Below are 14319 nucleotides of genomic sequence, written 5' to 3' on the forward strand. Positions count from 1 at the left end.
GTTATCACAGAAGCAACACAAGCAGTTTAGGATGAAGCAGGAACAGCAGCAGAACAGCTGGCAGGGGAATCCTGACCTGCCCAGAACAATTCGCATTTGCAAAAATGCCCTTTTCTTCCAAAGCATCCAACAAGTTTTGTCATGTTTTCTAAAGGCATAACCTCTCTTGGGTATTCCCCTTGCTTGCAGATTAACTCCTGCTAGAGTCAAGAGGAACTTTTGCCAAAATGTCTTGAAAGGGTCAGGGGAAGTAGAGCACCTAACCCAGGGAAACTGTGGGCCCCTACAAGTGCAAGCTTCCTCTCAGCATTATTTTTTTTGCCAACGTGTTCTCTTTGTGTACCAGAGATCTCTTCTTCATACACCCTTGTTTCCAGTCACTGCAGTTGTGAAAAATGAAATTGTGTTGTTTTCTTCTCAGGCCTGCTAGTCTTATGCAATGGAAGAAGAGGGAATTCAATTTTATGTATACGTTATTGTGTATATTATGTATATTGTTTGTATTTCTAAGGCTTGTCCTCACAACATATCTACACAAAAGAAGCTGCACAAACACACTATACCCTGCATGTGACAAGCAGCCAAGTGCAAATTAACATACCACGAGGCACACTGATACAAGTAGTGATGGAGTTAATTACTCGACATAAGCAATGATAGGGATATCGATCTAGTCAGTTGTCACTACAGCTCTCCATAGCTGTGCCCCTGGCCTGTCGTAGCTGTGTTGCTCAATGACTGTCCCCACGCAGATGCAGTTGAGCACCCAGGATGCCCTCACAAGCGCATCCATTCGGCAGCGCAGCCCATGGCAGGGGCTCAGTTCAGGTGCTGAGCTCCCTTTGCCAGTGAGAGCTGATGGGCAGTGAGGCTGCCCACCTTGCCCTGGATCCTCATGGAGATTTGATGGGTCTAATTAACAAACAAAATCTCTTCATGTTCAAACTTAGTGCTTTTTGCAAATCTGTTTTCCAAATGAAAACCAGTGAAAAAAGCTCCATGATGTAGGAGACAAAACAGGAGAGAGAAATCAGTCCAGTACAAATACTAAGGATTTTTATTAAATCTGAATGAGAAATGAGAAAGCAGGCTATAGGGTTTTTTGTTTGTTTGTTTGTTTGTTCCTCCCCCCGCCCTTGGGGCACTAATGATGGAACAAATACCTCAGAATCAGGCTTTTCAGATATACTGATCAAGAACACGCTCAGTATTTGCACAAGTTTCTTAAACAGATACTTGATACAGTCTTTGTAGAAATGATTTCTGTGCACATCCATCTCTATGTGTACATACATGCAGACATTAATTAGCTCTAAAATAATTTATGATAATAATTTCTCATTGGCTGTTCTAACACCATTAAATTATTACTCATTAATTAGTTTACTTCAGTTTGGTTGGAGATGACCTTAAAAGGCTCTGTATTTTACTCTTTGTACACATTAGCGCAATTCAGGGGAATTTAATCCAAGCCCTTATTTTTGTGCAAGGAGTGGGTGGTGCACCGGTGTCACTGAACTGACAGCTCTGCCCCTCTCCCTTTTTACATATCCCTAGTGCGGAAAATATACCCCAAAACAGGGCACTGTGTGGGCTTCTTGTGCTCTCTGATGTTTACTGGGAGTTTCACTGAGGATTTTCTAAAGAGCATTTTAAATTTATGTTACGACGACTGTTCTGTATCCTATGGTTAAAGGTGGCTAATGCAAGTTTTGGAAAAAAAATGACATGTCAAAGGGATAAGGGTTGATGATGTGATTTATCACTGAAGGGTGGTGTAGCTGGCTTAGCACGAGACTCAGGCTGCGACAGTCAAGAAGGGAGGACGGAGAGTGAGGAGACAGAGTCACATTTCCCCGGCAACAGTTAAGCAATGTAAGCAAGGGAGGCATTTTGCAACCAGTGAAAGGGTTGGTAGTGGGGAGAAAGGAGAAACCAAACAGCTCCTGGGAAACAGGACATGGAGGGTGGCTGTTAAAGGACAGAGTAATAGGCAGCTAGAAAAAAAGGCATATGAAGAATGAGTATTTTCTTTTCAGTCCATTGCCAATTTACCTTCTCTTATAGCTATGGGACTCCCTTCCAGATGTAAAATCTTTTCAGTTTTGTGAAATTTTGGCACTGGTGCAGGTTTAAGTACCTGGGCCAAAATCCCATTTGGAAGGAGGCATTCACCTCCAAAGTCATATTCTTCTCCAGTGGAATTTTGGAAGAAGAAAAAAGCATAAGACCTGGCTATCAAAAGAATTTAGAGAGTAACAGAAAAAGATAAATCACACTATAGCTTCTGGGGGCATTTTAACAATGGAGTTCCTCAACTCCCCTTGATTTTTAAGGGGATTTGAGCATCTTTAGTACTTTTATCCCAGTAGGTACTTAGCTGCATCTTGTGTCATACACCTGCCTTTAAGAAGTTAGCCTTTAACCTTTATTTGAAAATAACCACAATAATCTGATTTTTGGTGTGTGTGATGTCTTGCTTGTACTTTGTAGCCAACAGCAAAGACCTCTCTTTGAGTTGTTTCAAGCAATTTAAATGTATGTATTTTTTTTTGTTTGAATGGCTCATTTGTTATTCCAAGACAAGTCAGAAGTATTTTGTTGATGTTAGTTGTTGTTAAAGTGGTAGCTTTTAACTCCAACAAGAGATTTTCATGAAGACACCATAACTATTCAAGCAGCAGACAGATGAATCTGCAACAACACCTGGCTGATTTGAGAGGTGGCTTAGCACTGTTAGGGTGAGGAGGAGAAAACCTTCAGCATCACCCTTTCTAACATATAGAAAATGTTGCTAAAAAAGCAGAATAAGATGAAAAGAGCCTATCAGGCAAAAAAATTTACCTCAATATGTGTCAACAAAACCAGCCAGGATCACTTGCTGTTTACATAGGTGCAAAAACTAGAAAACAGAATATTGCCAGTGATACCACCTGTTATTTCTGATATAAAACATAACAGCTATTCTATTTTGTTACAGTGCACTGAATTCTAGCACTTGGCTATGGCCTGAAATCCAAACCTTCCCCCTTTTTACGTCATGGTCATTTATTATGGCATTATCTCTGTTCTTACCATACAAGAGCACTGAGGATGGAGGATGTCATTCTCAGATATGTAAGTCACACAAGCAAGTTGTTTGTCGACAGAATATTTAAGGAGTCAGTATTCCCTGACTAGGCTTGACAACAACAAAATTCAATTCTTGAAACTAAATTATTCTTCCATTAATAGAATCTTTCCCTTATGAACTTCTGAAGTTACAGGAAGAATCATGTAGATGTAAGAAAGACCAACAAAAAGTCTGGGCAGAGCAACCATAATTAGTTATGCAATGGCCTCAACCCTTCTTCAGTAAAATTCAGAAGACACAACACAACATAGGTGGGACTGATTCAAACTAACCAGTTAGTTAGCTATAGAAAAAGTGGATCCATCCAAGTGCTCATAATAATGACTGTTTTGCCCTCTCCTTTCTACACATAGCCCTGCATTGCCCAGTTAATCAAGCATTTGTGGTGTCTACATGTGTAAAATGCTGAAAATTAGAGGCAGATAAGAATTGCCTAAAAAGTCAGAACCTACAATGCAATTCAATTGCTATAGACAAAAGGAAACACATCAATAAATAAAAGGGGATGTATGCAGCCCACGTTGCACAGGCTGTTAGGTAGGGCTTCTGTTAAACAGGACCCAGCACTCACTGTGTGACAGGACAGAGACCACTCACATGGCCTGAGGCTGGCAAGGCAGCACAGCAACGTGGTGCTGGCACCTCATCGTTTTTCTCAAAAGAGCCCAAGTCTTTACCACAGGCTGCAACATGGCTAAGAGAGGGCAACAGACAAAAATGAAGGCTTCTTAATGAGAGGCTCTCAGCTGGCTTTTTAAAGTGAAACGAAAATAACAGAAGAGTAGTAGCAGGAACCGCCGGGGCACACCTGCAGGTAGAGCAGACTGGTGCAGACGGATAAGGAGATCCTCCCTGCGGGGTCCATGCTGCCCCTCCTTTGACTCCAAGTGCCAATCAGCCCTTGGCAGCCAATTTCTTCCCTACTCTAATTTTGGCTTTTGATCAAATATATATTATTCCAGAAACTCAGGCGTCCCCAGATAAGCTATCTCCCATGGGACAAGCGCTGTAAGGAGCTCCACCCATCTCATGGCCGACGACTGACAGTTCCTCCCACCACTCAGCTCTGTATGGGGAGGTGCTGGCGCCCATGCCTGCTGGCACACACGGCTCAGCTTTGGTAGCAAAGAGCAGGGATGGGTGCTCACTGCATTGCAAAACCTATCAGTGTGGTTTTCTGGGGGCTGCAATGAGATCAAACCACAGGGAATGCAAACAAGTGAAGAATACAACCACCAAAGTATGTCCTCTCTAGGTGCAAAAAGCCTCTTGTTCCATGGTGCAGATTCCCAGTAACGTCCCGTTAGGTACCTATGGGAATCTTCCCATGCAGGGGTGTCAAACTCATTTTCACTGGGGGCCACATCAACCTCTCCATTGCCTTCAAAGTGCCAAATGTAATTTCAAGACTGCATAAATGTATCTACTCCTACATTTATACAGCCCTAAAATTACATTCATCCATTTGAAAGCAACAGCGAGGCTGATGTGGCCCCCAGTGAAAATGTGTTTGACACCCCTGCTCTAATGCATTAGTAAAGATGGACAGGTTAAAGACAGATTTAAGTAATTCCCCTGAAACCTACTTGCATCCTTGAAGCTAGGTGCTTTTCATGTATCTTTTTGATTTTGTGTTTCAGCAGGAAACCATCTGTAACCAAGCCACGGGGCTGATCTAATTCATATTTATTGTCTTTGTTGTGCAACTTGCTGGTACACCTCATACTGGATTCAAGTTGTTTTTTCAATGGACTGTTAACTACCTGGCTGCGTGATGTTCGTCATCTGAATTACCAGAAAAACAAAGTTTGAAAGGCAAGAGAAAGGGCATTATCAAGAAAAACCATGCTAAACTTATTTCTTAAGTTCCACATGTATGTGTAACCCATGTTTCCTCTATACAAAGGGCATATTTTACTGTCTGCATGATGGACAAGCTAAGGGAACTGCTGCAGGCTTGCCAGTAACAGACTTTACTGATACTTTTCTGTTTTGAGAAGTAAGATGGGAAGATTTTCCAACTGGAGGGAAGGGTTTGCTGACAAATGACAGCGAGAATAGAACTTCTCATCCTCAATGCCTTGGTCTCTTCTGCTTCCATCAGATTTTTTTAATATGGGCATTAAATGATGAAGAAGTAGCAAAAGGGCATTTAGCAAGAATATTTTAAAAAGCAAAGTAACCTCAAGTAACAATACACAATAGTGAGGTAAAACCTCTATAATATATTGAAACATTCCTGTCTCACACAAGAACATCTGTGCAGATACATGTGTTAATGTGCCAAGTCTGACACCTGTGAAGCTGTGTTCTCCAGAAAGGTTATAGGCACAAACATTGTGGCTTATACCTTTACCCACACAGCAACACTTACCCAAGGGAAGCAGAGCCTCAGACTTACAATAATCTAACATTTACAAGGCATCCTTCTTCTCTAATCCTTCTACAAAGTGTGCTTTGGTGAAATTCATGGGTGTTGACCTGTTCTCAATTGAAGCAACAGAATTCTAGCTAATGGCAGCCTAGGAGAATGTGCAAAAGAGTGTGAACCTGCAAAGGTTAGTGTTTTGGAGAAGAGGAGCAACTATGTTGAGATTTAACAGGGTTACCAAAGAATTACCAAGGGAGATTTAACAAGGTTACCAAGATGGGAGAGACAGGCAGGTTCTTGCATGAAGCCATTCTGTCATGGCTGGAAGTTGTCCTTACCCTGCTGCAAACTCAGGGGTTACTGTGAGGATCCCTAGGCAAAGTAAAGGGCTTAGCAAATGCAGAAATATGAATGCAGCACAGCTACACACTTAAGGTGATCAGTTACACACAAATGATATGAACTATAGCTAGAAGGGGAATTTTAAGCTAACTTGACCAAAAAGAAAACTTTGTGAAATCTAAACATGTACAGAGGGTATTGAACAGACCTGTACCAGCTGAAAATTGCAGTTGTTAGGCTGCAGAAGAAAGCTATCCCTTGGGAGCAATGAAGTGTGGTGGGAAGGGGATGACATAGCTCCTAGGCTCTCTGTAAAGCCAGTGTGGTGTGTGAGGGTGCAGAAGGACAGGCAGGGACAAGAACTGTTCTGTGTATTGCTTCAGAGCACCTAAATTTGCCTTGCCCTGAATGCAAAGTTAACCCTTGTAAACCTTCCCCTTTTCATGCTCCAGCTCAGTGAGCTGCTCACACATCTTTAAATTTGTCCCTGGCATGGCAAAGAACAACCCTGGTTCAGGATCAGGCTCTCACAAGTCCACCCGTGTGGACATTTAATGTGCCATGCGTTCACTGTCAGCGACATGGACACAGGGACTTTAACCAGGGACGTTTTAGCTACTGTGATGATGTCTGGAGAGCTATTTTGCACAAATGACCATAGCTCCCCAGCTGTCAAAGGGTCAGTAGATCTAAAATTAGACCAAGCAGCTGTGTTTAGGTCTGGGGAGGTGCCTATGGGTGCTGTGCCAAACCTGTGCACTGTCAGCCTGCTCTTTCAAGAAGAGGTCGGAGCATGAAATTAAGAGGAACCCAGGAACTCAGTCGTTTCAGCACTGGAGAGGAAATATTTTATGACAATTTTATCATCCTGCCTACTCAGAAAACAAATTGGCAAGCAAGGTCCTCTGCTTCTCCCTCACTGGATAGGGAAAAAAAAAACAAACTCAAACCAAAACCAACCAACTAAATAAATAAACAACAAACAAACAAACCCACCAACCCAAAACTGAAAACCAAAAAAACAACAAACAAAAAAACCCCCAGGGATACTGAGAGTTTATTTTAGACTAAAGTATAATAAATCAAATGTCATCATCATTTCATGAGTGATAAAGTAGATGGTCTCTCTCAGGACTTTGCAACAAAGGTAACCCTGGTGTAACCTATTCTAGATCTGTTAATCCTCAGTGGTCAGTTATTTTTTCTAGAAGTATCCATCCAAGGCTATCAATGTTTTTTCTTTTTGGGTTGTAGAAATATTGCCAGAAGGTTTTGCAATGTAAACTGCTATTTACCTGATTACAGTGTCCTCAACAGTCAAGTGAAAGGACATCCTAATCTACATCTTCTGGAAAAGAGGCATAAATTGTTCTACACAAATCCTAAAGAAATTGTCTGAATGTGAACATACCAGATAGCTTGTGACAAGAAAATTGCCAGGACAAATTTAGTTCTTTCTCACTGTGTATTGCAGCCAATGCTTTGCTACAGGGACCTGGATCCCCCTCAGGCAATCAGTCCTCAGTACTGAAATGGCAAGAAACCCCAAATGATGCTGGGACGCTCTCAAACACTCAGAGATCTGGATCATTCTGGAAGTTTGCAACCTCAGTTCAGCCCACATTTTAAAAATACTACTTGTCTTTCCTCATTTCCTTGGCCATTTTTCATGCCTGTTGTTTCCTTGCTTTTACCTCAGAAAAAACAAGCCCTTCTTTCTTTCCCAGAACAAAATCCAAGCTTAGTCATTATTAGTGCTATAAGTCATCCCTGAGGTTGATTCCTCTTCTTTGAGGCATCCAACAATTGCAAAGTTGTATACTTTTTCTTTGGGTCCTTGAACATAATACTAAGAAAAAACTCTAGATTCCACTAGCTTTCTGCAACAGTTTACTCAAAAAGGAGAGATTATTTAAAAAACGCACAGTTTCTCAGAAAGATGTGCTGAAAAACAGGACAGAAGTTCAGGCTAAAGAATTATCCGTATGTAAAAGACATTACCTCAGAAACAGCATCTTAGCTGAACTTCCTAGCTCTGCTCTGCAAACACATCTCAGCTGTGATTTAAAACTACTGAATTTAGGAGTCCCTATTCCTGTCCTGAAGGCTGTCTTCAAAATCAGAAAGGAACTATGCTGCAGAAGGGAACTCCAAGCTGAGGTTTAGCTGAGTTCTTGGAGCAAGTATTATGCACTCAGAGGAGAAAAGCCACTATAGCAATCCACTCTGGCACAGCTTCCTCACACTCTGAGCAAATCCTCAGCAGTGCTTAAGTCTGGTGAATGTAAAAGGGCATTTTAAAATTATTTTACCACTCTCTTGAACAAGTAATCCAACATTTGAAACTCACTGGAAACACAGTCAAGATCACTATCTTCAAACAGTCACAATCACCATGCTGAGTATCACTATCTTTCATCAAAATGCAACGGTTTTCTTAATGCGGATAGATCAACAAAACATCCAAGCCAATATTGCTGGCAGAACTCCAGGGGAAAAAGGCTTTCAAAATAATAGTTGTTGAATTAAATGGTCTCCAACAGCACCATTCTAGACTAAATCATAATTAGTAGCCCCAAAACAAGTATTATGAACAGGAGAAACCTGCATAACACAGACCACAGAAATTCTTCCAGCAAGGTCTTCGTTTCTGGGTGAGGTATAGAAGAGAATATCTAAGATGGTTTAACCAGCATTCAAATACTGCTCGAATTTCTTTAAACTCTTCCACTCATTTTAATATGCTTACCAATTTTTTAACATTTTTCCATCAAGAAAAGATTTTTACAAAAACAACTAATGTTTTGGGTTTCTCCAACTTCAGACACTAATGAAAATAGATTATGAGAAAACAGGTTAGCTTGGAAAACATTGGTCACAGAGAAATGAGACTGCTATCTCAAGCTCCATATCTGAATTCTGGGTGTCCAGTTACCTCTGAAAATCAGGACCACCCTCTGCTTAGCATACACATTCGCCCAGGCATTTACTAGCTCCTTACAAACTCTGTTTGTCATAGTCTGTAAGTTGATCAGTGGAGAAGTAGTTAACAAAAAGGATGTGTATTGGCATATTCTGAATTCAAAGCTCAGAGTTTGTTCAGGCATTGCTTGCCAGTCCACAGGAGAGAGAGACTATCAAACCCTTGATCCGTTGCAGCATCCCATGGGCTGCAAGCAACTGTGTGGCAGTGGAGGTCAACTTTGAAGTATTTAAATTATTTCGGAGCTTAAATCTCCTTCACTTTCAGTGGTATTCAGATTTTTAAGACAACCTGAGATTCTCATGGTGGGTGGAGAAACAGAAAACCCACACTGAGAATGCTGTTGAACTTGGGTCCAATCGCAGCCATAGCTGAGAAACATCACAGCTTCCCCCTTGTCCAGCTTAACAGGAAACCTCTATCTACTGTTCCTCTAACTCCTTCCACAAACACACTGAGCAGTCTGGACATATTACCCATTTCCTCCCAATCCAGAGTTGTTTATCTCCCTAGCATCTGTCATGGTCTAGAAGTTTGGAGCAAGTCCTACACCAGTTGTTATAATGTAAATCTAAATCAACCAAGCTGAAAGGTTTCTAGGAGAACCCAGACAAAAACAAACAAACGAGAGAGGAAGGGAAGCGCACCTCTAATTAATAGGTGCCCTACAAAGTAGTTAGAGCAAAGTCCATGGGAGTGAGTCTTCCAGCTGCCTCATATCTTAAGAAAGATACAGCAACTCCTCATTTTCATCCACGACATCTTCCAAAGGTTTACTTCATACACAGACATGGGCACTAAGAATAATTTTTCCTTTGAGGTTTTTGTTTGTTTGTTTGAAAGGACAATGCTATGAGATGTGCACCATAGAGACCTGGAGGTCTGTTCAGCTTTCATATCTCTAGAGGCAAATTCAGAAACATGTCAGGGCTATATCTTCTTTGCAGCAGAAGTATTGTGGGAGACCCTTAGACTGCCATCTCTCCTTTGCATTCAAGGACACAGTGATGATTCAATTTGGGATTATCTTAAACTATGTGGCAAGCCATTATCTCAAGTTCCTGAGCTGGAAACCTTGGGACCTGTCATTTATCCTCCTTATTTACAAATCTCTCCCTTCTTTCCCTCAGCTCCTACTCCTGCCTCTCCACCATGACCTGCTTCTGTGCAGTGCCAGAGGTGAAACCAAAGAGCTGTAGTTTTGACACTGCAGTTTGTGTGTCATACTGTAACTGGGTTTCCACATCCTCCTCACTCTGTTGTAAAGGCACTTGAAGAGGAAGAAGGGCAAATAATGAAATATAGGAAAGCAGGAAAAGAGGAAGCAGCCAAAAGACAGCAGCCCAACCGAAATGCTAAGAATTATGGAGAAGTGACAGAAAGGGAAGCACAGACCAGGAATTATACTTCGTGGCTTAGCACAAAAAAAAAAAATATATATATATATACACACATACATACATATATATATATATATACATAGCTTTAGCCTTTTCTGCCTCTGCAAAAATCTTCTAGATTACTATTTCACTCTGACTTTCACCCACTTGATGTGTGTTTTCCTTTCACACTTCTTTAAGACAGTTACCAAACTATGGTGCTCTGTGTGCAGTCAGACTGCACCAAACCTGAACCAGCTGCGCCCCCCCCCCCCCACTTCTCTTCGGAACAATCAAGAGGAGGGACTCCTAAAATCGCTCTCAGAAAGAAAAGAAGGAAATTGAACATTAAGAAAAGGCCTCAAAATGCCTCTCCTCAGGGCAAGAAATCTTGATTAGGCAATAGCTTTATGTGCTGAAGGCAGCCAGGAAGGACAGAGTGATGGAAGGGTATAGAAGGAAATTGGCTAAGGCAGAGTAGGGATTGCCTAACTGGGCAAACCTGCTCGTCTGACAGCGGATGGAGCAGACAACTTAGGAAGTCCTTCCACAGAGATCACGCACCATTCTGTCCCGCTCGTTCAGAATGAAACTTGGCCAGAGCAGCAGAAAGTGTTTGTAATTCACATGAAGAATTTTCTCTTCTCCATTTGCAGGTAAAAGAGACACAAAGCAGAACATGAACCTCTTTAAGAACAGAGTAGGACCCAGCTTTTTATACTCTCCCATTTCTCAAGGACTTTTCATCAAGAATTTGTCTGATAAAAGGCTGAGTAGAAAGTAAAAACTTGAGAAATGACTCTCTATAAATATCACAATGCTAATAGTCTTTATCTAACTGAATTTTGTAGCTTCTCAGGAAGATAGTGGTGAAATCCCACATGTAAATGAAGACAGGAGTGTTACACAAAGGTGTACTGTGGTATAATTATTTGTTCATCACTGCAGGAAAGCTACCCTGTTAGAAGAGCTTCTTCAAACCCATTTGTGGTTATTCCTCCACAAAGAAGGCTGTCAGGAGGTGATAAGAAATGGGTATTACTGAGGCTTCACTTTCTTTGAAACACTCTGGCACAGAGAATATCAACAGGGTCAGTTATTTTTCCTAGCATTTATCTGTGAATTGGGAAATATCTTCAAGGCCACTCGATCAGTGTTTAGTTCTTCAGCTAAAGTTAATGTATTTTGTAATGTGTCAGACAGAGGAGAGATGACTTTACCTGCCTAGGAAGGAATTTGCAGCTCCATCTTGCAAAGAGCAACAGTCCCTGAGATGTTGGGACTGGTGGAGATCTGCACTGCATGTCCCATCCTGCAGCTCTGGCTGCTATTCCACTTCCCTACAGATGAAGCACCAGCACCTCTATTTCACAGTGGCATAGTTTATACACTGCATTATTTTTCTAGGGGTGGCAAGGTGACCAAGCTGTGTAATACCCACGTACGTGTATGTGAGAGGGACTATGACTTGTGAAGGTTTTGCCTAGCTTATCATGTCCTCCCTACTACAGAGAAGGGCTGGTGCATACTTAGGGTTTGAGGATCTTGACCTTCTTTCTTCTGGCTTTGCTAGTTCTGGTCTGGTTTTAACTTCAGTGAAGCCCCTCTTTATTTAGTTCAGCATTTGCAAATACAAAAACCAGTCATGCAGCTGTTCAAGAAACAATGCTATGTCAAGTCAAATGAGTATGGTAAGAGAGAACTTAGCTATGGGTGTTGTCCACAGCAAATGGACACAGTTTTTGTATTTGATTTTGGGTGAGAAATACAAAGCAAAAGAGGCAGAAAGATGGTAATTTTCCTGTCAAGCCTGTCATAATGTTACTTACTGTTAAACCAGGACAGAGCTAAGCATTGGTCTCTACTGCAGTCCTAGCCATAAGGAAAGGAACGAGGAGTTTGCTTGGTAAGGAGCGATACCACAAGGGGATTTTTCCGCTGATGTAAACTTGGAAAAAAGAGAACACTCAATAGTAACAGAAATAGGCAAAACTTAGTCCAGAACTATTCTCAGTTTCTCATGATTAAAAATAGTAATTATCTTTCAATTATTGGCTTCCTCACAAGCAGTAGTTTTCTGCTTCAGCGTATAGAGAATTTGATAACAAACAAAACTTTATGGCCTCAAAGAAGGACAGGTCACTGAATGCAGACTGAGGAAATCAAGGTTTAATTCCTAGCTTTGCCACAAGCTTCCTGTGTGGGCATGGGAAAGACACTTAATTCATCATGTGCCCATACTTCCCTATCTCCAATTTTTTTCTATTATTTTCAATTCTTTTTTAAGGGGTGGGTACAAGACTTTTTTTTTTTTTTTTTTTTTTAATGGGGAAACTCAAAAGCAATGTTGCTGTCTAGAGTGATTCCTGCATCTTGGCACCTGCCTCTCAAGTGTCCTAACACGTGAGGTAGAAATCTGGCCATACACTGGTCATTCTCCTGGCATGTATCCCACAGAAGGTGACAAGGAACTGCCGGGTAGACAGCAGTTGTAGCTCAAGAGGCTGCATCACTTAGGTATTTGTGAAAATACTACCCATAATCTGTGATGTGTACTACAGAATTATACAAAGGTAGAATTATTGTCCAGCTTAATAAACCTCAGTTGCATCTGTAAAATATTGGATAACAAGTGCTTGGAGTGCTCAGCCAGCTCTCCTTTATCTGAGATTTCTTAAGGTCAAAAAGTAGTTTTTTTCCTTCATCAAACTAATGATAAAGAAATAGGAAAGGAATAATATTTTTTCCTCAGCTGACCTTTTCCCATGCTACCACTTTGTTCCAAGAGAGCTGTAAAAATCCCAAAGACAACTACCACAAGGGAAAAAAAAAAGCAAAAAAAAAAGCGCATAAGCTGTTTAAAATATCCAAACCGGGTTTTAATTTCCCGCCACACTGCAGCCAGCATGGCAGAAGTTATCAGTGGTCTGAGAAAGGAAATGAGAGGGGTTCAGCCTGTACCTTTTTTGTAGGAAATGACTAAATACTGAAAACTGTGTCATCGCCATCAGCTTTGTAGTGCTTCTCGTACATGTTTGGTTATGAGGTGTAAAATCTCACTTCAACAACAAATTGCTAGAGTATATATATAATTTTGTAATGCAAAAGATTTTCAGAAACATCTCAGCAAAAAGAAAAACCTGGACAAGAGTATGGGTTTGACGTCTTGAAATCTGGACTTATATCCCAACTTTATCCTCAGCTGCCCACCCTCCAGGACCAGCCTCACTCACTGCTCTGTCATGGTGGCACCAGGCTGTAATTTCACTCATTGCATTGGCATGACCTGGGACTTCTGCCTGTACAAATCAAGCATGCAGCTGGAAAACAGCCCTTCCCTTTTTACAAAATTCCAAGTGATACAGTGAATTGCTCCTCTGTGCTAAGATCTAGACAAATTAGAAGTTACAAAATAAATTATTTCTTCATTGTCAAAATGATCTAATAATTTACTGCCAATATTTATTTTGTTGCCTCATGTACCTTCACCAAATCCTTCATTTATTTATGTTTACCTGGTTTATATTTTTCAATCCCACTTTTCAAGCTAAAGAGACACATTGTTTAAAAGAAAGCTGAGTACTTTGAACCAAACCAATCCCACTGCCCTCTAGAAGAACACACAAGACTATTTTGCTGCAGCTATTAAAAAAACAAATTTGCTCTCTGGTCTCCCGAATGTTGTTCGTGGTTTAGATTCCACATCACAATCAATTACAGCCTGTTATGCCTTGCCTCACACTTACTCCAGCTAGGAATTGCAGGGCTTAATTAATCCATCATGTATATATGTCCTTAATTAGATTGTAAGCTCTTTGGGACATGCTGTCGGTGTTTGTGCAGCGTCTAGAGCAATGGGGCTCTGTTCCTTTTCCAGGAATCCTGTGCCACAACACAAATTCATAGATAAAACAACAAAGTGTTTGGAGAGAAACTGCAGTAGAAACACCCAAAGCTTAATTCAATCCCTTCCCAGTCTTACGTAAACAGCAGGAAATAATATGGACAGAAGACAAACAGTTATCTGTAACAAGAAGGTTTGTGATGTGAAAACTGGCACCAGGCATTCAGAGAGTGACCAAAACTTGGTCTCCCATTAAGGGCTGATGAT

At 41.1% G+C, this 14319-nt stretch overlaps 1 protein-coding gene across 13 annotated transcripts in view; it reads right to left on the reverse strand.

Annotated features, from left to right (window-relative positions):
* IKZF1 (IKAROS family zinc finger 1) overlaps positions 1-14319 on the reverse strand; it is a 69719-nt gene that overhangs the window by 22870 nt on the left and 32530 nt on the right. The gene's annotated exons all lie outside the window — the stretch shown is intronic.

Source organism: Patagioenas fasciata, chromosome 2, assembly GCF_037038585.1.
Source record: "Patagioenas fasciata isolate bPatFas1 chromosome 2, bPatFas1.hap1, whole genome shotgun sequence".
Lineage (NCBI taxonomy): Eukaryota > Metazoa > Chordata > Aves > Columbiformes > Columbidae > Patagioenas > Patagioenas fasciata.